The sequence below is a fragment of the Oncorhynchus clarkii genome, chromosome 9 (assembly GCF_045791955.1).
Source record: "Oncorhynchus clarkii lewisi isolate Uvic-CL-2024 chromosome 9, UVic_Ocla_1.0, whole genome shotgun sequence".
Taxonomy (NCBI): Eukaryota; Metazoa; Chordata; class Actinopteri; order Salmoniformes; family Salmonidae; genus Oncorhynchus; species Oncorhynchus clarkii.
This window is the reverse complement of record NC_092155.1, coordinates 10,409,094-10,431,290: the sequence shown is the minus strand read 5'-3', so window position 1 is coordinate 10,431,290 and position 22,197 is coordinate 10,409,094. Positions and strand designations below refer to the sequence as shown.

General features: G+C 47.5%; 1 protein-coding gene across 2 annotated transcripts in view; it reads right to left on the bottom strand.

The window, feature by feature from the left end:
- LOC139415875 (protein Shroom4-like) overlaps positions 1–22,197 on the bottom strand; it is a 126,587-nt gene that overhangs the window by 57,448 nt on the left and 46,942 nt on the right. The window contains exon 1 of one of the 2 annotated variants that reach the window (XM_071164004.1): positions 5,961–6,277. The exons of the other annotated variant lie outside the window; for it this stretch is intronic. The gene's annotated coding sequence lies outside the window, so the exon portion shown is untranslated. Of the gene's footprint in view, positions 1–5,960; positions 6,278–22,197 lie in introns of those variants that run through there. 2 annotated transcript variants of the gene reach the window in all.

The following is a 22,197-nucleotide window of genomic DNA, read 5'->3' as shown; positions in this document are numbered from 1 at the left end:
ATGCATATTGCACATTTTCTGTTAATCCAATAAACCTAATTTCACTACTGAAATATTACTGTGTCCATCACTTATTTGATAGATCTAAATGAAATTGCTGATCCAAACACCAAATTATTGGAAATCATTCATGGAAATCATGGAAATTGCCAGGGGAGCCCAAACTTTTTCATACGACTGTAATCAATGCGGTTCCTGTTAATTTATCATCGAATCACAGCCTACTTCAACTTCGCCAAACGGGTGATGATTTAACAAAGCCGCATTCGCGGAAAGAGCACAATCGTTGCACGAATGTACCTAACCATAAACATATTTTGCCTATCTTAAATCAATACACGGAAGTATATTTAATTAAACATAGATATTTAGTTAAAAGAAATTCATGTTAGCAGGCAATATTAACTAGGGATATTGTGCCACTTCTCTTGCGTTCAGTGCAAGCAGAGTCAGGGTATATGCAGCAGTTTGGGACGCCTGGCTCGTTGCGAACTGTGAACTGATTTTCCAGAATTGTACATAATTATGACATAACATTGAAGGTTGTGCAATGTAACAGCAATAATTAAACTTAGGGATGCCACCCGTTAGATAAAATACGTATCGGTTCCGTATTTCACTGAAAGAATAGATAAACGACTAAAGGCTCATATTTCTGTGATAATTATACTATAATTGCGTCTATGATTTCATATTTGATAGAGCAGTCTGACTGAGCGGTGGTAGGCAGCACCAGGCTCGTAAGGCTGTTTATTATACTATAATTGCGTCAATGATTTGATATTTGATAGAGCAGTCTGACTGAGCGGTGGTAGGCAGCAGCAGGCTCGTAAGCATTCATTCAAACAGCACTACTGCATTTGCCAGCAGCTCTTAGCAATGCTTGATCACAGCTCTGTTTATGACTTCAAGCCTAGCAACTCCTGAGATTAGGCTGGCAATACTAAAGTGCCTATTAGAACATCCAATAGTCAAAGGTCTATGAAATACAAATGGAATAGAGAGAAATAGTCGACACGTCATAATTACTATAATAACTACAACCTAAAACTTCTTAACTGGGAATATTGAACCACCAGCTTTCATATGTTCTCATGTTCTGAGCAAGGAACTTAAACTTAGCTTTTTTACATGGCACATATTGCACTTTTACTTTCTTCTCCAACACTGTGTTTTTGCATTATTTAAACCAAATTGAGAATGTTTCATAATTTATTTGAGACTAAATTATTTTTATTTATGTATAATATTAGGTTCAAATAAAAGTGTTCATTCAGTATTGTTGTAACTGTCATTACTATAAATATATATATATCATAATCGGTGTGATTAAATGTGAAACATACGTACAGTAAGTGAAACAGTGAGTTATTAAGTACACTAAATTAAAAAGTCATAATTCAGAGACATAATGTACTAGAATCACTTTGTGATTCACTGACCTGTTGTTACAGTAAGACAGAGGAAAACTGACCTGTTGTTACAGTAAGACAGAGGAACACTGACCTGTTGTTACAGTAAGACAGAGGAAAACTGACCTGCTGTTACAGTAAGACAGAGGAACACTGACCTGTTGTTACAGTAAGACAGAGGAACACTGACCTAGTCCTGTTGTTACAGTAACACAGAGGAACACTGACCTGTTGTTACAGTAAGACAGAGGAAGACTGACCTAGTTCTGTTGTTACAGTAAGACAGAGGAACACTGACCTAGACCTGTTGTTACAGTAAGACAGAGGAACACTGACCTGTTGTTACATTAAGACAGAGGAACACTGACCTAGACCTGTTGTTACAGTAAGACAGAGGAACACTGACCTGTTGTTACAGTAAGACAGAGGAACACTGTCCTGTTGTTACGGTAAGACAGAGGAACACTGACCTGTTGTTACAGTAAGACAGAGAAACACTGACCTGTTGTTACAGTAAGACAGAGGAACACTGACCTAGACCTGTTGTTACAGTAAGACAGAGGAAGACTGACCTAGTCCTGTTGTTACAGTAAGACAGAGGAACACCGACCTAGTCCTGTTGTTACAGTAAGACAGAGGAACACTGACCTGTTGTTACAGTAAGACAGAGGAACACTGACCTGTTGTTACAGTAAGACAGAGGAACACTGACCTGTTGTTACAGTAAGACAGAGGAACACTGACCTGTTGTTACAGTAAGACAGAGGAACACTGACCTGTTGTTACAGTAAGACAGAGGAACACTGTCCTGTTGTTACGGTAAGACAGAGGAACACTGACCTGTTGTTACAGTAAGACAGAGGAACACTGACCTGTTGTTACAGTAAGACAGAGGAACACTGACCTAGTCCTGTTGTTACAGTAAGACAGAGGAACACTGACCTGTTGTTACAGTAAGACAGAGGAACACTGACCTGTTGTTACAGTAAGACAGAGGAACACTGTCCTGTTGTTACGGTAAGACAGAGGAACACTGACCTAGTCCTGTTGTTACAGTAAGACAGAGGAACACTGACCTAGACCTGTTGTTACAGTAAGACAGAGGAACACTGACCTGTTGTTACATTAAGACAGAGGAACACTGACCTAGACCTGTTGTTACAGTAAGACAGAGGAACACTGACCTGTTGTTACAGTAAGACAGAGGAACACTGTCCTGTTGTTACGGTAAGACAGAGGAACACTGACCTAGTCCTGTTGTTACAGTAACACAGAGGAACACTGACCTGTTGTTACAGTAAGACAGAGGAACACTGACCTAGTCCTGTTGTTACAGTAAGACAGAGGAACACTTACCTGTTGTTACAGTAAGACAGAGGAACACTGACCTAGTCCTGTTGTTACAGTAAGACAGAGGAGCACTGACCTAGTCCTGTTGTTACAGTAAGACAGAGGAACACTGACCTGTTGTTACAGTAAGACAGAGGAAGACTGACCTAGTCCTGTTGTTACAGTAAGACAGAGGAACACTGACCTAGTCCTGTTGTTACAGTAAGACAGAGGAGCACTGACCTAGTCCTGTTGTTACAGTAAGACAGAGGAACACTGACCTGTTGTTACAGTAAGACAGAGGAACACTGACCTAGACCTGTTGTTACAGTAAGACAGAGGAACACTGACCTGTTGTTACAGTAAGACAGAGGAACACTGACCTAGTCCTGTTGTTACAGTAAGACAGAGGAGCACTGACCTAGTCCTGTTGTTACAGTAAGACAGAGGAACACTGACCTGTTGTTACAGTAAGACAGAGGAACACTGACCTAGACCTGTTGTTACAGTAAGACAGAGGAACACTGACCTGTTGTTACAGTAAGACAGAGGAACACTGACCTAGACCTGTTGTTACAGTAAGACAGAGGAACACTGACCTAGTCCTGTTGTTACAGTAAGACAGAGGAACACTGACCTGTTGTTACAGTAAGACAGAGGACCACTGACCTGTTGTTACAGTAAGACAGAGGAAGACTGACCTAGTCCTGTTGTTACAGTAAGACAGAGGAACACTGACCTAGTCCTGTTGTTACAGTAAGACAGAGGAACACTGACCTGTTGTTACAGTAAGACAGAGGAACACTGACCTGTTGTTACAGTAAGACAGAGGAACACTGACCTGTTGTTACAGTAAGACAGAGGAACACTGTCCTGTTGTTACGGTAAGACAGAGGAACACTGACCTAGTCCTGTTGTTACAGTAAGACAGAGGAACACTGACCTGTTGTTACAGTAAGACAGAGGGAGACTGACCTAGTCCTGTTGTTACAGTAAGACAGAGGAACACTGACCTAGACCTGTTGTTACAGTAAGACAGAGGAACACTGACCTGTTGTTACAGTAAGACAGAGGAACACTGACCTGTTGTTACAGTAAGACAGAGGAACACTGACCTAGTCCTGTTGTTACAGTAACACAGAGGAACACTGACCTGTTGTTACAGTAAGACAGAGGAACACTGACCTAGTCCTGTTGTTACAGTAAGACAGAGGAACACTGACCTAGTCCTGTTGTTACAGTAAGACAGAGGAACACTTACCTGTTGTTACAGTAAGACAGAGGAACACTGACCTAGTCCTGTTGTTACAGTAAGACAGAGGAGGACTGACCTAGTCCTGTTGTTACAGTAAGACAGAGGAACACTGACCTAGACCTGTTGTTACAGTAAGACAGAGGAACACTGACCTAGTCCTGTTGTTACAGTAAGACAGAGGAACACTGACCTGTTGTTACAGTAAGACAGAGGACCACTGACCTGTTGTTACAGTAAGACAGAGGAAGACTGACCTAGTCCTGTTGTTACAGTAAGACAGAGGAACACTGACCTAGTCCTGTTGTTACAGTAAGACAGAGGAACACTGACCTAGTCCTGTTGTTACATACATTTACCCCCCCCCCGATGAACAAACCGCAGTTAACGTGATTAGCGACCGCAAACCAGTCAGTGACGGACACAGTCAGACATTCAGGAAAGCAAATCAACCTCACAAGACAAAACTGCCCTGAGTTCTGTTTATAAGCACAGTGAGCATTCCAAATGACTCCCTATTCCCTAGGGGGCGAGAGAGAGAGAGGAAGCATATGGCTTTGGTCAAAAGTAGTGCACTATATAGGGAATAGATTGCCATTTCGGACATACAATTAGTCTACAGTAGCTGAATGCTTCACTGTGACCCAAATATAACAAGATCACGTGTAGCCAGGCAACCATCCATCTAGAAATATAATGGATAGAAACCAGAGGTAGGAGGAGGGAATACTGCACATCCAGATACAATGTCTAACTGTGTACCAGGGAAACAGCTGATGTTGAACACAGACTAACAGGGAAACAGCTGATGTTGAACACAGACTACCACTGTGTAACAGGGAAACAGATGATGTTGAACACAGACTACCACTGTGTACCAGGGAAACAGATGATGTTGAACACAGACTACCACTGTGTAACAGGGAAACAGCTGACTGATACTGCTGAACTAGACAGACACTAGACACCCTACACAGAGGGGAGTAAAGTAGTACACAGTACACAGAGGGGAGTAAAGTAGGATTTAGTACACAGTACACAGAGGGGAGAATAGTAGGATTTAGTACACAGATGGGAGTATAGTAGGATTTAGTACACATATGGGAGTAAAGTAGGTTTTAGTACACAGTACACAGAGGGGAGATTAGTGGGATTTAGTACACAGTACACAGAGGGGAGTATAGTATAGTAGGATTTAGTACACATAGAGGAGTAAAGTAGAATTTAGTACACAGAGGGGAGTAAAGTAGGATTTAGTACACAGAGGGGAGTAAAGTAGGATTTAGTACACATAGGGGAGTAAAGTAGAATTTAGTACACATAGGGGAGTAAAGTAGGATTTAGTACACAGAGGGGAGTAAAGTAGGAAATGTACACAGAGGGGAGTAAAGTAGGAAATGTACACAGAGGGGAGTAAAGTAGAATTTAGTACACAGAGGGGAGTAAAAGTAGGAAATGTACACAGAGGGGAGTAAAGTAGGAAATGTACACAGAGGGGAGTAAAGTAGGATTTAGTACACATAGGGGAGTAAAGTAGGATTTAGTACACAGAGGGGAGACCGATGGAAGACAGACTGGAGAAGAGCTAAATGAGATGAAAAGAGGAAACATACAATCCTTTCTGACTGTTCTAGAGTCTGTCCATAACTTACCAGAGTGGCTCCACACAGAGGATGCCTCTAGACACACCTGATTCTAGAACAGTGTCTGTTGGGTCAGGGTCAACTATTAATTCATCCATAGACTGGTCTGAGAGCAGCCCTTATAAGACGCCCAAGTATCTCCCATCCAACACAGCACACAAAAATGGGCTTAGCCCAAACAAGGTGATCCGGCTACTTAGTACTGTTTCTCCACTAAGTCTTCAACTTAACCTTTCCACTGCAATGTTGAAAAGAAGTCAGGAACACAGATGATACAAATTGTTGAGATAAGTTCCTCTAAGAAGTTGTCAACCCTCTTCTCACCTTTTCTCATTTCCCAGTTCGCTGGCCTCATTAAGAGAGCTATGTTCTGTTCCTAGGAGTAGTTCTGTTCCTAGGAGTAGTTCTGTTCCTAAGAGTAGTTCTGTTCCTATGAGTAGTTCTGTTCCTAAGAGTAGTTCTGTTCCTAGGAGTAGTTCTGTTCCCAAGAGTAGTTCTGTTCCTAAGAGTAGTTATGTTCCTAGGAGTAGTTCTGTGCCTAGGAGTAGTTCTGTTCCTATGAGTAGTTCTGTTCCTATGAGTAGTCCTCCAGTAGCAGAATCAGACTGTGTTCAAAGTCCACTCTGTCCCTCTCTCTCTGTGTCGTCCATCTCAACTGACCTAGACTCCAATTGAGGAAAAACCAACTGACAAACCTCAGCCTCCATCCCTCCCTTCCTCACCGTCCCTCCCATCTCTCCCCTTCTCACCCTCCCTTGCTTCTGTCATTGGTCTGTCTGCCTCCACCCCATCTTCCCTCCCCCTCTCTAGGCAGGATACTGTTGGGGGGGACAGAGAGAGAGAGCGAGAGAGAGAGGAAGCTATGTTCGGAGCAGATAAAGACTGGGACGCTTTTAAAATAATACCCAGAGTTCCACACTGTTATTGTTCCACACAGAGAAATATGCAGAGGTACTTCCTGTCTAGGAATGAGAGAGGGGAGGGAGGGAGGGAGGGAGAGAGAGGGAAGGGAAGAGAGAAGGGGGAAGAGAGAGAAAGAAACAGGGAGTGATAGAGAGAGGGTGTGAGACTCGTGAGAGAGAGAGAAATGGGAGGGATGGCGGGAGGGACAGACACCAGTTTTGGAACTGTAGAAACAAGAGAACAAGAGAGAGAGAGAAGGAAGAAATTAGTGTTATTGTAGAGTCCAGCCAGGTTAGTGTTATCTTACCCTTTACTGAGTAGTGACAGAACAACACAGAGATGGGAGATCCTCAGCAGGGTATAGGGAGGAGGAGACAGGAGGAGAGGAGGAGAGAGAGGAGGAGATGAGGAGAGGTCCTCAGCAGGGTATAGGGAGGAGGAGAGAGAGGAGGAGAAGAGGAGAGAGAGGTCCTCAGCAGGGTATAGGGAGGAGGAGAGAGAGGAGGAGAGAGAGGTCCTCATCAGGGTATAGGGAGGGGGAGAGAGAGGAGAGGTCCTCATCAGGGTACAGGGAGGAGGAGAGAGAGGAGGAGAGAGAGGAGAGAGAGGAGGAGATGAGGAGAGGTCCTCAGCAGGGTATAGGGAGGAGGAGAGAGAGGAGGAGAAGAGGAGAGAGAGGTCCTCAGCAGGGTATAGGGAGGAGGAGAGAGAGGAGGAGAGAGAGGTCCCCAGCAGGGTATAGGGAGGAGGAGAGAGAGGAGAGATCCTAAGCAGGGTATAGAGAGGAGAGAGAGGAGGAGAGGAGGAGAGAGAGGTCCTCAGCAGGGTATAGAGGGGAGGAGAGAGAGGAGGAGAGGTCCTCAGCAGGGTATAGGGAAGAGGAGAGAGAGGAGAGAGGAGGAGAAGGAGGAGGAGAGGTACTCAGCAGGGTATAGGGAGGAGGAGAGAGAGGAGGCGAGGTCCTCAGCAGTGTATAGGGAGGAGGAGAGAGAGGAGGCGAGGTCCTTAGCAGGGTATAGGGAGGAGGAGAGAGAGGAGGAGAGAGAGGTCCTCAGTAGAGTATAGGGAGGAGGAGAGAGAGGAGGAGAGGAGGAGAGAGAGGTCCTCCGCAGGGTATAGGGAGGAGGAGAGAGAGAAGGAGAGAGAGGAGGAGAGAGAGGAGGGGTCTTCAGCAGGGTATAGGGAGGAGGAGAGAGAGGAGGAGAGAGAGGTCCTCAGCAGGGTATAGGTAGGAGGAGAGAGAGGAGGAGAGGAGGAGAGGAGGAGAGAGAGGTCCTCCGCAGGGTATAGGTAGGAGGAGAGAGGAGAAGTTCTCAACAGAGTATAGGGAGGAGAGAGGAGAGAGAGGTATTGGGTATCTGGCAACATTACTGTTTTTACTTTTTAATTACAATTTTATTTTTTCCCGCACTCAACTTTTTCCATTCAACTTTTCCCCCCCGGACGCTTTATCTGGACGTGGTTCTACAGGACCTCCACCAGCCAACCAGTAGTAACATTAACATGATGCTTTATCTGGACGTGGTTCTACAGGACCTCCACCAGCCAACCAGTAGTAACATTAACATGATGCTTTATCTGGACGTGGTTCTACAGGACCTCCACCAGCCGAAGCTAAGTAGTAACATTAACATGATGCTTTATCTGGACGTGGTTCTACAGGACCTCCACCAGCCGAAGCTAAGTAGTAACATTAACATGATGCTTTATCTGGACATGGTTCTACAGGACCTCCACCAGCCAACCAGTAGTAACATTAACATGATGCTTTATCTGGACGTGGTTCTACAGGACCTCCACCAACCGAAGCTAAGTAGTAACATTAACATGATGCTTTATCTGGACATGGTTCTACAGGACCTCCACCAGCCAACCAGTAGTAACATTAACATGATGCTTTATCTGGACGTGGTTCTACAGGACCTCCACCAGCCGAAGCTAAGTAGTAACATTAACATGATGCTTTATCTGGACCTGGTTCTACAGGACCTCCACCAGCCAACCAGTAGTAACATTAACATGACGCTTTATCTGGACGCGGTTCTACAGGACCTCCACCAGCCAACCAGTAGTAACATTAACATGATGCTTTATCTGGACGTGGTTCTACAGGACCTCCACCAGCCGAAGCTAAGTAGTAACATTAACATGATGCTTTATCTGGACGTGGTTCTACAGGACCTCCACCAGCCAACCAGTAGTAACATTAACATGATGCTTTATCTGGACACGGTTCGTCAGGACGTCCACCAGCCGAAGCTAAGTAGTAACATTAACATGATGCTTTATCTGGACGTGGTTCTACAGGACCTCCACCAGCCGAAGCTAAGTAGTAACATTAACATGATGCTTCATCTGGACGTGGTTCGTCAGGACCTCCAACAGCCGAAGCTAAGTAGTAACATTAACATGATGCTTCATCTGGACGTGGTTCAACAGGACCTCCACCAGCCGAGGCATGGTCCCCGCAGCCGGACAACTTTCTCACAGCTTCTGGAGGCATGGTCCCCGCAGCCGGACAACTTTCTCACAGCTTCTGGAGGCACGGTCCCCTCAGCCGGACAACTTTCTCACAGCTTCTGGAGGCACAGTCCCCGCAGCCGGACAACTTTCTCACAGCTTCTGGAGGCACGGTCCCCTCAGCCGGACAACTTTCTCATGGCTTCTGGAGGGAATTGCTGTAGGAATGCTCAACCGGTGTCGCTCATTCAGTCGACAGAAACTTTCAACCGGTTTTCCCCATTAAGCAACGAGGCAGCCAGAGGCCGAGCCTTCTCTGGTCTCTCCTCCACCCGTTACGGGGTCTGAGACGCCGAAGCCTCCCACCAATAGCTCTGACAAATTGAAAACTCTAGTCATTGGCGACTCCATTAGACTTAAAACGAATCATCCAGCGATCATACACTGTTTACCAGGGGGCAGGGCTACCGACGTTAAGGCTAATCTGAAGATGTTGGCTAAAACTGAAGGCTAAAACTGGCGAGAGTATAGGGATATTGTTATCCACGTCGACACCAACGATGTAAGGTCACCAAGCGCAACATAGCTTCAGTGTGTAAATCAGCTAGAAAGATGTGCCGGCATCGAGTTATTGTCTCTGGCCCCCTCCCAGTTAGGGGGAGTGATGAGATCTACAGCAGAGTCTCACAACTCAAGCACTGGTTGAAAACTGTTTTCTGCCCCTCCCAAAAGATAGAATGATGTAGATAATTGGCCCTCTTTCTGGGACTCACCCACAAACAGGACCAAGGCTGGCCTGCTGAGGAGTGACGGACTCCATCCTATCTGGGTGCTCTCATCTTATCTACGAACATAGACAGGGCTCTAACTCCCCTAGCGCCACAATGAAATAGGGTGCAGGCCAGGCAGCAGGCTGTTAGCCAGCCTGCCAGCTTAGTGGAGTCTGCCACTAGCACAGTCAGTGTAGTCAGCTCAGCTATCCCCATTGAGACTGTGTCTGTGCCTCGACCTAGGTTGGACTGGAGGCACTGCGTCTGGGCGGCCTGAGGCACTGCGTCTGGGCGGCCTGAGGCACTGCGTCTGGGCGGCCTGAGGCACTGCGTCTGGGCGGCCTGAGGCACTGCGTCTGGGCGGCCTGAGGCACTGCGTCTGGGCGGCCTGAGGCACTGCGTCTGGGCGGCGGCCTGAGGCACTGCGTCTTAGATTTAGATCCCTCACTTCCAAGGCAGTTATTGTCAATGAACTAATCACTGATCATAATCTTGATGTGATTGGCCTGACTGAAACATGGCTTAAGCCTGATGAATTTACTGTGTTAAATGAGGCCTCACCTCCTGGTTACACTAGTGACCATATCCCCCGTGCATCTCGCAAAGGTGGAGGTGTTGCTAACATACACGATAGCAAATTACCCCCCCCCCCCCCCTAAAAAAAATGACAGCGTTTTTGTCTTTTGAGCTTCTAGTCATGAAATCTATGCAGCCTACTCAATCACTTTTTTATAGCTACTGTTTACAGGCCTCTTGGGCCATATATAGCGTTCCTCCCTGAGTTCCCTGAATTCCTATCGGACCTTGAAGTCATGGCAGATAATATTCACATTTTTGGTGACTTTAATATTCACATGGGAAAGTCCACAGACCCACACCAAAAGGCTTTCAGAGCCATCATCGACTCTGTGGGTTTTGTCCAACATGTCTCTGGACCTACTCATTGCCACAGTCATACTCTGGACCTAGTTTTATAAATATTGTGGATCTAAATGTTTTTCCTCATAATCCTGGACTATCGGACCACCATTTTATTGCGTTCGCAATCACAACAAATAATCTGCTCAGACCCCAACCAAGGATTATCAAAAGTCGTGCTATAAATTCTAAAACAATCCAGAGATTCCTAGATGCCCTTCCAGACTCCCTCTGTCTACCCAAGGACCTCAGAGGACAAAAATCAGTTAACCACCTAACTGAGGAACTCAATTTAACCTTGCGTAATACCCTAGATGCAGTTGCACCCCTAAAAAACAAATAACATTTCTCATAAGAAACTAGCTCCCTGGTACACAGAAAATACCCAAGTTCTGAGGCAAGCTTCCAGAAAATTGGAAAGGAAATGGCGCTACACCAAACTGGAAGTCTCCGACTAGCTTAGAAAGACAGTACCGTGCTGTATCGAAGAGCCCTCACTGCTGCTCGATCATCCTATTATTCCAACTTAATTGAGGAAAATAAGAACAATCCAAAATGTATTTTTGATACTGTCGCAAAGCTAACTAAAAAGCAGCATTCCCCAAGAGAGGATGGCTTCACTTCAGCAGTGATAAATTCATGAACTTCTTTGAGGAAAAGATTATGATCATTAGAAAGCAAATTACGGACTCCTCTTTAAATCTGCTTATTTCAGCAGTTATCCTGAGTCTGCACAACACTGCCAGGACCTAGGATCAAGGGGGACACTCAAGTTTTTTTAATACTATACAGTGCCTTGCGAAAGTATTCGGCCCCCTTGAACTTTGCGACCTTTTGCCACATTTCAGGCTTCAAACATAAAGATATAAAACTGTATTTTTTTGTGAAAAATCAACAACAAGTGGGACACAATCATGAAGTGGAACGACATTTATTGGATATTTCAAACTTTTTTAACAAATCAAAAACTGAAAAATTGGGCATGCAAAATTATTCAGCCCCTTTACTTTCAGTGCAGCAAACTCTCTCCAGAAGTTCAGTGAGAATCTCTGAATGATCCAATGTTGACCTAAATGACTAATGATGATAAATACAATCCACCTGTGTGTAATCAAGTCTCCGTATAAATGCACCTGCACTGTGATAGTCTCAGAGGTCCGTTAAAAGCGCAGAGAGCATCATGAAGAACAAGGAACACACCAGGCAGGTCCGAGATACTGTTGTGAAGAAGTTTAAAGCCGGATTTGGATACAAAAAGATTTCCCAAGCTTTAAACATCCCAAGGAGCACTGTGCAAGCGATAATATTGAAATGGAAGGAGTATCAGACCACTGCAAATCTACCAAGACCTGGCCGTCCCTCTAAACTTTCAGCTCATACAAGGAGAAGACTGATCAGAGATGCAGCCAAGAGGCCCATGATCACTCTGGATGAACTGCAGAGATCTACAGCTGAGGTGGGAGACTCTGTCCATAGGACAACAATCAGTCGTATAATGCACAAATCTGGCCTTTATGGAAGAGTGGCAAGAAGAAAGCCATTTCTTAAAGATATCCATAAAAAGTGTTGTTTAAAGTTTGCCACAAGCCACCTGGGAGACACACCAAACATGTGGAAGAAGGTGCTCTGGTCAGATTAAACCAAAATTGAACTTTTTGGCAACAATGCAAAACGTTATGTTTGGCGTAAAAGCAACACAGCTCATCACACTGAACACACCATCCCCACTGTCAAACATGGTGGTGGCAGCATCATGGTTTGGGCCTGCTTTTCTTCAGCAGGTACAGGGAAGATGGTTAAAATTGATGGGAAGATGGATGGAGCCAAATACAGGACCATTCTGGAAGAAAACCTGATGGAGTCTGCAAAAGACCTGAGACTTTGACGGAGATTTGTCTTCCAACAAGACAATGATCCAAAACCCAAAGCAAAATCTACAATGGAATGGTTCAAAAATAAACATATCCAGGTGTTAGAATGGCCAAGTCAAAGTCCAGACCTGAATCCAATCGAGAATCTGTGGAAAGAACTGAAAACTGCTGTTCACAAATGCTCTCCATCCAACCTCACTGAGCTCGAGCTGTTTTGCAAGGAGGAATGGGAAAAAATGTCAGTCTCTCGATGTGCAAAACTGATAGAGACATACCCCAAGCGACTTACAGCTGTAATCGCAGCAAAAGGTGGCGCTACAAAGTATTAACTTAAGGGGGCTGAATAATTTTGCACGCCCAATTTTTCAGTTTTTGATTTGTTAAAAAAGTTTGAAATATCCAATAAATGTCGTTCCACTTCATGATTGTGTCCCACCTGTTGTTGATTCTTCACAAAAAATACAGTTTTATATCTTTATGTTTGAAGCCTGAAATGTGGCAAAAAGTCACAAAGTTCAAGGGGGCCGAATACTTTCGCAAGGCACTGTACCTACACGTACACTACGGTCACAAGACGCAGGCCTCCTTACTGTCCCTAGAATTTCTATGCAAACAGCTGGAGGCAGGGCTTTCTCCTATAGAGCTCCATTTTTATATGGAATGGTCTAACTATCCATGTGAGAGACGGAGACTCGGTCTCGACCTTTAAGTCTTTATTGAAGACTCATCTCTTCAGTAGGTCCTATGATTGAATGTAGTCTGGCCCAGGAGTGTGAAGGTGAATGGAAAGGCACTGGAGCGACGAACCGCCCTTGCTGTCTCTGCCTAGCCGGTTCCCCTCTCTCCACTGGGATTCTCTGCCTCTAACCGTATTACAGGGGCTGAGTCACTGGTTACTGGTGCTCTTCCATGCCGTCCCTAGGAGGGGTGCGTCACTTGAGTGGGTTGAGTCACTGACGTCATCTTCCTGTCCGGTTTGTCACCCCCCTCGTGTTCGTGCCGTGGGGGAGATCTTCGTGGGCTATACTCTGCCTTGTCTCAGGGTAGAAAATTGGTAGTTTGAAGATATCCCTCTAGTGGTGTGGGGGCTGTGCTTTGGCAAAGTGGGAGGGGTTATATCCTGCCTGGTTGACCCTGTCCGGGGGTATCGTCAGATGGGGCCACAGTGTCTCCCGACCCCTCCTGTCTCAGCTTCCAGCTTCCAGTATTTATGCTGCAGTAGTTTATGTGTCGGGGGGCTAGGGTCAGTCTGTTATATTTGGAGTATTTCTCCTATCGTATCCGGTGTCCTGTGGGAATTTAAGTATGATCCATCTAATTCTCTCTCTCTCTCTGAGGATCTGAGCCTTAGGACCATGCCTCAGGACTACCTGGCCTGACGACTCCTTGCTGTCCCCATCCACCTGGTCGTGCTGCTGCTCCAGTTCCAACGGTGCTGCCTGCGGGTATAGAACCGTGACCTTTTCGCTGGACGTTCTACCTGTCCCGGACCTGCTGTTTTCAACTCTCTCTCTCTACCTCATCTGCTGTCTCTAACTCTGAATGATCGGCTATGAAAAGCCAACTGACATTTACTCCTGAGGTGCTGACCTGTTGCACCCGCTACAACCACCGTGATTATTAGTGTTTGAACCTGCTGGCCATCTCTGAACGTTTGAACATATTGGCCATGTTCTGTTACAATCGCCACCCGGCACAGCCAGAAGAGGATTGTCCAACGCTCAGAGCCTGGTTCCTCTCTAGGTTTCTTCCTTAGTTCCTGCCTTTCTAGAGAGTTTTTCCTAGCCACCATACTTCTACACCTGCATTGCTTGCTGTTTGGGGTTTTAAGCTGGGTTTCTGTACAGCACATTGTGACATCAGCTGATGTAAAAAGGGCTTTATGAATACATTTGATTTGTCAGCAGAGTATAGGGAGGAGAGGGGAGAAGAGAGGAGAGGAGGAGAGAGGAGGAGAGGAGAGGAGGAGAGAGGAGGAGAGGTCCTCAGCACAGTATATAGAGGAGAGGGGAGAGAAGGAGAGATAGGATAGGTCCTCAGTAAGGTATGTGGAGAGAGGAGGAGAAAGGATGGGAGGTCCTCAGCAGGGTATATGGAGGAGGAGCGAGAGGAGGAGAGAGAGGAGGTCCTCAGGAGAGTATAGGGGTATGATTGTAAATGAAAGTGTGTAACCCCTGGTTAGATTCTAGAAGGCAGTATAATGTCTAAGCCCCAGTATTAGCCTGAACCATGGTTAAAGAGGATTTCCTAGAGGCCACAGTGGCAGCTTTAGTCTGAACCATGGATAAAGAGGATTTCCTAGAGGCCACAGCTGTGTCGAAACTTCAAAAGTGTGTGTGTTTAGATTTGTTACATATCTCCTTACCTCAGATGGTTGAGGGGCAACTATCATCACAACCTAAATACCCTGTTTCGGCCCTCCTTCTCCTCCTTCTCCCCCCTCCCCCTCTCCACTCTCTCCTCCTCCACACTCTCTCCTCCCCCTCCCCCTCCCCACTCTCTTTCCTCCTCCTCACCCCTCCCCACTCTCTCCAATCTCTCCTCCTCCTCCCCAATCTTTCCTCCTCCTCCTCTCCCCCACTCTCTCCTCCTCCCCACTCTCTCCTCCTTTCCACCCCCCACTCTCCTCCTCTCCACTCTCTCCTCTCCCCCCTCTCTCCTCCTCTCCACTCTCTCCTCCTCCCCCAATCTCTCCTCCTCTCCACTCTCTCCTCCTCCTCCCCTAGTCCCAGTGTGTGTTATGGTGACCACCACAGCCCTAGTCCCAGTGTGTGTTCAGGTGATCACCACAGCCCTAGTCCCAGTGTGTGTTTAGGTGACCACCACAGCCCTAGTCCCAGTGTGTGATGGTGACCACCACAGCCCTAGTCCCAGTGTATGTTATGGTGATCACCACAGCCCTAGTCCCAGTGTGTTCAGGTGACCACCACAGCCCTAGTCACAGTGTGTGTTCAGGTTACCACCACAGCCCTAGTCCCAGTGTGTGTTATCGTGACCACCACAGCCCTAGTCTCAGTGTGTGTTATCGTGACCACCACAGCCCTAGTCCCAGTGTGTTCAAGTGACCACCACAGCCCTAGTCCCAGTGTGTGTTATGGTGACCACCACAGCCCTAGTCCCAGTGTGTGTTATGGTGACCACCACAGCCTTAGTCCCAGTGTGTGTTATGGTGACCACCACAGCCCTAGTCCCAGTGTGTTCCAGTGACCACCACAGCCCTAGTCCCAGTGTGTGTTATCGTGACCACCACAGCCCTAGTCCCAGTGTGTTCCGGTGACCACCACAGTCCTAGTCCCAGTGTGTTCCAGTGACCACCACAGCCCTAGTCCCAGTGTGTTCCGGTGACCACCACAGTCCTAGTCCCAGTGTGTTCCGGTGACCACCACAGCCCTAGTCACAGTGTGTGTTCAGGTGACCACCACAGCCCTAGTCCCAGTGTGTGTTATCGTGACCACCACAGCCTTAGTCCCAGTGTGTGTTCAGGTGACCACCACAGCCCTAGTCTCAGTGTGTGTTATTGTGACCACCACAGCCCTAGTCTCAGTGTGTGTTATCGTGACCACCACAGCCCTAGTCCCAGTGTGTGTTCCAGTGACCACCACAGCCCTAGTCACAGTGTGTGTTCAGGTGACCACCACAGCCCTAGTCCCAGTGTGTGTTATCATGACCACCACAGCCCTAGTCCCAGTGTGTGTTCAGGTGACCACCACAGCCCTAGTCCCAGTGTGTTCCGGTGACCACCACAGCCCTAGTCCCAGTGTGTTCCGGTGACCACCACAGCCCTAGTCACAGTGTGTGTTCAGGTGACCACCACAGCCCTAGTCCCAGTGTGTGTTCAGGTGACCACCACAGCCCTAGTCCCAGTGTGTGTTCAGGTGACCACCACAGCCCTAGTCCCAGTGTGTGTTCAGGTGACCACCACAGCCCTAGTCCCAGTGTGTGTTCAGGTGACCACCACAGCCCTAGTCCCAGTGTGTGTTCAGGTGACCACCACAGCCCTAGTCCCAGTGTGTGTTCAGGTGACCACCACAGCCCTAGTCCCAGTGTGTGTTCAGGTGACCACCACAGCCCTAGTCCCAGTGTGTGTTCAGGTGACCACCACAGCCCTTGACCAATCATTGCCATTTTTCATTTGCTTTGTGGTCCCCCATAAACTACACCACCCACCACCCACTGCATACCAGTTAATCAGCGCAGTGAGCCTAAGGTCCATCCAGGGGCTCCATCAACTACACCACCCACCCACAGTGAGCCTAAGGCCCATCCAGGGGCTCCATCAACTACACCACCCACCCACAGTGAGCCTAAGGCCCATCCAGGGGCTCCATCAACTACACCACCCACCCACCCACAGTGAGCCTAAGGTCCATCCAGGGGCTCCATCAACTACACCACCCACCCACCCACAGTGAGCCTAAGGCCGATCCAGGGGCTCCATCAACTACACCACCCACCCACAGTGAGCCTAAGGTCCATCCAGGGGCTCCATCAACTACACCACCCACCCACAGTGAGCCTAAGGCCCATCCAGGGGCTCCATCAACTACACCACCCACCCACAGTGAGCCTAAGGTCCATCCAGGGGCTCCATCAACTACACCACCCACCCACAGTGAGTGTGAGAGTGTGAGAGTGTGTGAGTGTGAGAGTGTGTGAGTGTGTGAGAGTGTGAGAGTGTGTGAGTGTGTGAGTGTGAGAGTGTGAGAGTGTGTGAGTGTGTGAGTGTGAGAGTGTGAGAGTGTGAGAGTGTGTGAGTGTGTGAGTGTGTGAGTGTGTACGTGTGTGAGTGTGTACTTGTGAGAGTGTGTACATGTGAGAGTGTGTGAGTGTGAGAGTGTGTGAGTGTGTACGTGTGTGAGTGTGTGAGTGTGTGAGTGTGTATGTGTGAGAGTGTGTGAGTGTGAGAGTGTGTACGTGTGTGAGTGTGTACTTGTGTGAGTGTGTACGTGTGAGAGTGTGTGAGTGTGAGAGTGTGTACGTGTGTGAGTGTGTACTTGTGTGAGTGTGTATGTGTGAGAGTGTGTGAGTGTGAGAGTGTGAGAGTGTGAATGTGGAGGGTCATGTATCATGAAATCCCTGTTTAATGGGACAGCTAATAGAAGCCATGAGGAGCCAGCAGCAGTAATCACACACACACACACACACACACACACACACACACACACACACACACACACACACACGCACACACACACACACACACACACACACACACACACACACACACACACACACTCCTGGGTCTGATTAGCGGTAGAGAATGTTTGTCCTCCTCAGGGAAATGCATTAAAGAAGTGGAGAGTGGATGTGTTGGGTTCGATCTCCGTCCCAAATCGCACCCTTATAAGTGCATTACTTTTGACCTGGCTCCATAGGACTCAGGGTAAAAGTAGTGCACTATTATAGGGAGAAGGGTACAGTTTGGGACAAATATAGAGAGAGGAAGAAGGAAAGGGGGTATGAAATGTGTTGAGGGAGGAGAGGACGAGGCCTTAGGAATGGTAGGAATGTCCATTGTTTGTTCCGAAGGAGGAGGGAGGGAAGGAGAGAGGAGAGGGGTTTTGTTTGTCCTGGTCCTTGGCACAGCACGGGAGGTCTTACCAAACTCCTTTGTGTGTGTGGGTCCAAATGGCACACTACTACCTTTTGACCAGGGCCCATAGGGTGCACTATAATGGGGATAGAGAGACATTTGGGACACGACCCTAATGTCCAAATAGCTCTATAGTTTAGCCTACACAGGACAAGGAGCTAACAACGGTTATTTTATTTTTTACATTACAGCCACTACTTCAGCCAACACGAGCTAAAATGAAACTGGTAATTGTCCAAATGTCATGGCCAAAATGGAAGGAAATCAGCTCAACTCCTTATTTGGTTTGATGTTACTTGAAGGTGATTTGGCAGGATTCAAAAATACATTGCACAATTGGGCCCATCACTTGCATCGATTGACTAGTTAGATAAAGTTTGTAGTGGCTGTTTAAAGATCCATAGATGACAGTTTCCCCTGGCCCATAGACTACTGTCAGGGTGAGGAACCATCACCATCGAGTTGTAAAATCCTGAACATCCCCTTTAAGGCCTACCGCCCTTTAAGTAATCAATAATAGTAGAACAATGGTTTTCCAAAAACAACACAATTCCTCTCTTTCTCATGGCTCTCCTCCTCTTCCTCTCGTTTCTTTCTCATGGCTCTCCTCCTCTTCCTCTCGTTTCTTTCTCATGGCTCTCCTCCTCTTCCTCTCGTTTCTTTCTCATGGCTCTCCTCCTCTTCCTCTCGTTTCTTTCTCATGGCTCTCCTCCTCTTCCTCTCGTTTCTTTCTCATGGCTCTCCTCCTCTTCCTCTCGTTTCTTTCTCATGGCTCTCCTCCTCTTCCTCTCGTTTCTTTCTCATGGCTCTCCTCCTCTTCCTCTCGTTTCTTTCTCATGGCTCTCCTCCTCTTCCTCTCGTTTCTTTCTCATGGCTCTCCTCTTCCTCTCGTTTCTTTCTCATGGCTCTCCTCTTCCTCATTTCTTTCTCATGGCTCTCCTCCTCTTCCTCATTTCTTTCTCATGGCTCTCCTCTTCCTCATTTCTTCCTCATGGCTCTCCTCTTCCTCATTTCTTTCTCATGGCTCTCCTCTTCCTCATTTATTTTTCATGGCTCTCCTCTTCCTCATTTCTTTCTCATGGCTCTCCTCCTCTTCCTCATTTTTTCTCATGGCTCTCCTCTTCCTCATTTCTTCCTCATGGCTCTCCTCTTCCTCATTTCTTTTTCATGGCTCTCCTCCTCTTCCTCATTTCTTTGTCATGGCTCTCCTCTTCCTCATTTCTTTCTCATGGCTCTCCTCTTCCTCATTTCTTTCTCATGGCTCTCCTCCTCATCCTCTCTTCAGTCTAAACAAGTATTGTGCTGTTTCATTTGGCCATGGTAGGGGAGTGTTGATACACACACACATAAACACGGCAAGGGTTAGGAGCGAGGGTTAGGGTTAGGATCGAGGGTTAGGGTTAGGAGCGAGGGTTAGGGTTAGGAGCGAGGGTTAGGGTTAGGAGCTAGGGTTAGTTTTAGGGTTAGGAGCGAGGGTTAGGGTTAGGATTGAGGGTTAGGGTTAGGTAGAGTTAGGGTTAGGGTTAGGTAGGGTTAGGATCGAGGGTTAGGGTTAGGGTTAGGTAGTGTTAGGAGCGAGGGTTAGGGTTAGGGTTAGGGTTAGGAGCGAGGGTTAGGGTTAGGGTTAGGAGCGAGGGTTAGGGTTAGGAGCGAGGGTTAGGGTTAGGGTTAGGGTTAGGGTTAGGAGCGAGGGTTAGGGTTAGGGTTAGGGTTAGGAGCGAGGGTTAGGGTTAGGAGCGAGGGTTAGGGTTAGGAGCGAGGGTTAGGGTTAGGAGCGAGGGTTAGGGTTAGGGTTAGGAGCGAGGGTTAGGGTTAGGGTTAGGAGCGAGGGTTAGGGTTAGGAGCGAGGGTTAGGGTTAGGAGCGAGGGTTAGGGTTAGGAGCGAGGGTTAGGGTTAGGGTTAGGAGTTAGGGTTAGGAGCGAGGGTTAGGGTTAGTTTTAGGGTTAGGGTTAGGAGCGAGGGTTAGGGTTAGGGTTAGGAGCGAGGGTTAGGGTTAGGGTTAGGAGCGAGGGTTCGGGTTAGGGTTAGGATCGAGGGTTAGGGTTAGGGTTAGGAGCGAGGGTTAGGGTTAGGGTTAGGAGCGAGGGTTAGGGTTAGGAGCGAGGGTTAGGGTTAGGAGCGAGGGTTAGGGTTAGGAGCGAGGGTTAGGGTTAGGGTTAGGAGCGAGGGTTAGGGTTAGGGTTAGGAGCGAGGGTTAGGGTTAGGAGAGAGGGTTAGGGTTAGGAGCGAGGGTTAGGGTTAGGGTTAGGAGCGAGGGTTAGGGTTAGGGTTAGGTATTTTGCTGTTTCATTTGGCCATGGTAGGGGAGTGTTGGTACACACACACATAAACACATAAACACGGCAAGGGTGTGTTGGTGACTTTTTAGACAGTCCCTGCAGCTGTAAATACACTCATGGTCTCATGGTAGAGCGAGTGTGTGTGTGTGTTTAATTATACTTGAGGTCCATACAAGAACACTAAACAAACACAAATGTGACCAACTGGGGACATTCTGTCCCCACAAGATCAAATACTATTTCTAGGGGGTTTAGGGTTAGAATTAGGAGCGAGGGTTAGGTTTAGGGTTAGGTTTAAGGTTAGGTTTAGGGGCCAGGGTTAGGAGCGTGTGTTAGGTTTAGGGTTAGGTTTAAGGTTAGGTTTAGGGGCCAGGGTTAGGAGCATGGGTTAGGTTTAGGGTTGGGTTTAAGATTAGGTTTAGGGGCTAGGGTTAGGAGCGTGGGTTAGGTTTAGGGTTAGGTTTAAGGGCTAGGGTTAGGTTTAAGGTTAGGGTTAGGTTTAGGGGCTAGGGTTAGGAGCATGGGTTAGGTTTAGGGTTAGGTTTAAGGGCTAGGGTTAGCTTTAAGGTTAGTTTTAAGGTTAGGTTTAGGGGCTAGGGTGAGGGTTAGGAGTGAGGGTTAGGTTTAGAGTTAGGTTTAAGGCTAGGGTTAGGGTTAGGGTTAGGTTTAAGGGCTAGGGTTAGGTTTATGGTTAAGGTTAGGAGCTGGGGTTAGTTTTAGGGTTAGGAGCTAGGGTTAGTTTTAAGGTTAGGAGCTAGGGTTAGTTTTAGGGTTAGGAGCTAGGGTTAGGTTTAGGGTTAGGAGCTAGGGTTAGGGTTAGGAGCTAGGGTTAGGGTTAGGAGCTTGGGTTAGGGTTAGGAGCGAGGGTTAGGGTTAGGAGCTAGGGTTAGTTTAGGGTTAGGAGCTAGGGTTAGTTTTAGGGTTAGGAGCTTGGGTTAGGGTTAGGAGCTTGGGTTAGGGTTAGGAGCAAGGGTTAGGGTTAGGAGCGAGGGTTAGGGTTAGTTTTAGGGTTAGGGTTAGGAGCGAGGGTTAGGGTTAGTTTTAGGGTTAGGAGCGAGGGTTAGGGTTAGGAGCGAGGGTTAGGGTTAGGAGCGAGGGTTAGGGTTAGGAGCGAGGTTTAGGGTTGGGAGCGAGGGTTAGGGTTAGAGTTAGGAGCTAGGGTTAGGGTTAGGAGCCAGGGTTAGGGTTGGGAGCGAGGGTTAGGGTTAGAGTTAGGAGCTAGGGTTAGGGTTAGGAGCGAGGGTTAGGGTTGGGAGCGAGGGTTAGGGTTAGGGTTAGGAGCGAGGGTTAGAGTTAGGAGCGAGGGTTAGGGTTAGGGTTAGGAGCGAGGGTTAGGGTTAGGAGCGAGGGTTAGGGTTAGGGTTAGGAGCGAGGGTTAGGGTTAGGGTTAGGAGCGAGGGTTAGGGTTAGGGTTAGGGTTAGGGTTAGGAGCGAGGGTTAGGGTTAGGGTTAGGAGCGAGGGTTAGGGTTAGGGTTAGGAGCGAGGGTTAGGGTTAGGGAAAACTTGTATTTTAATACTGGTGGTAATGAGACTTGGCTATTGGTGAAAGAGACCTTTGCCACTGTAAAAGAATGACTGTGTGTGTGTGTGTGTGTGTGTGTGTGTGTGTGTGTGTGTGTGTGTGTGTGTGTGTGTGTGTGTGTGTGTGTGTGTGTGTGTGTGTGTGTGTGTGTGTGTGTGTGTGTGTGTGTGTGTGGTCAGTTTTTCAAAGTGGGCAGCAAGGGAGCGACCAAGGGACATTCTTTCACCATCGCATCACTTCCTG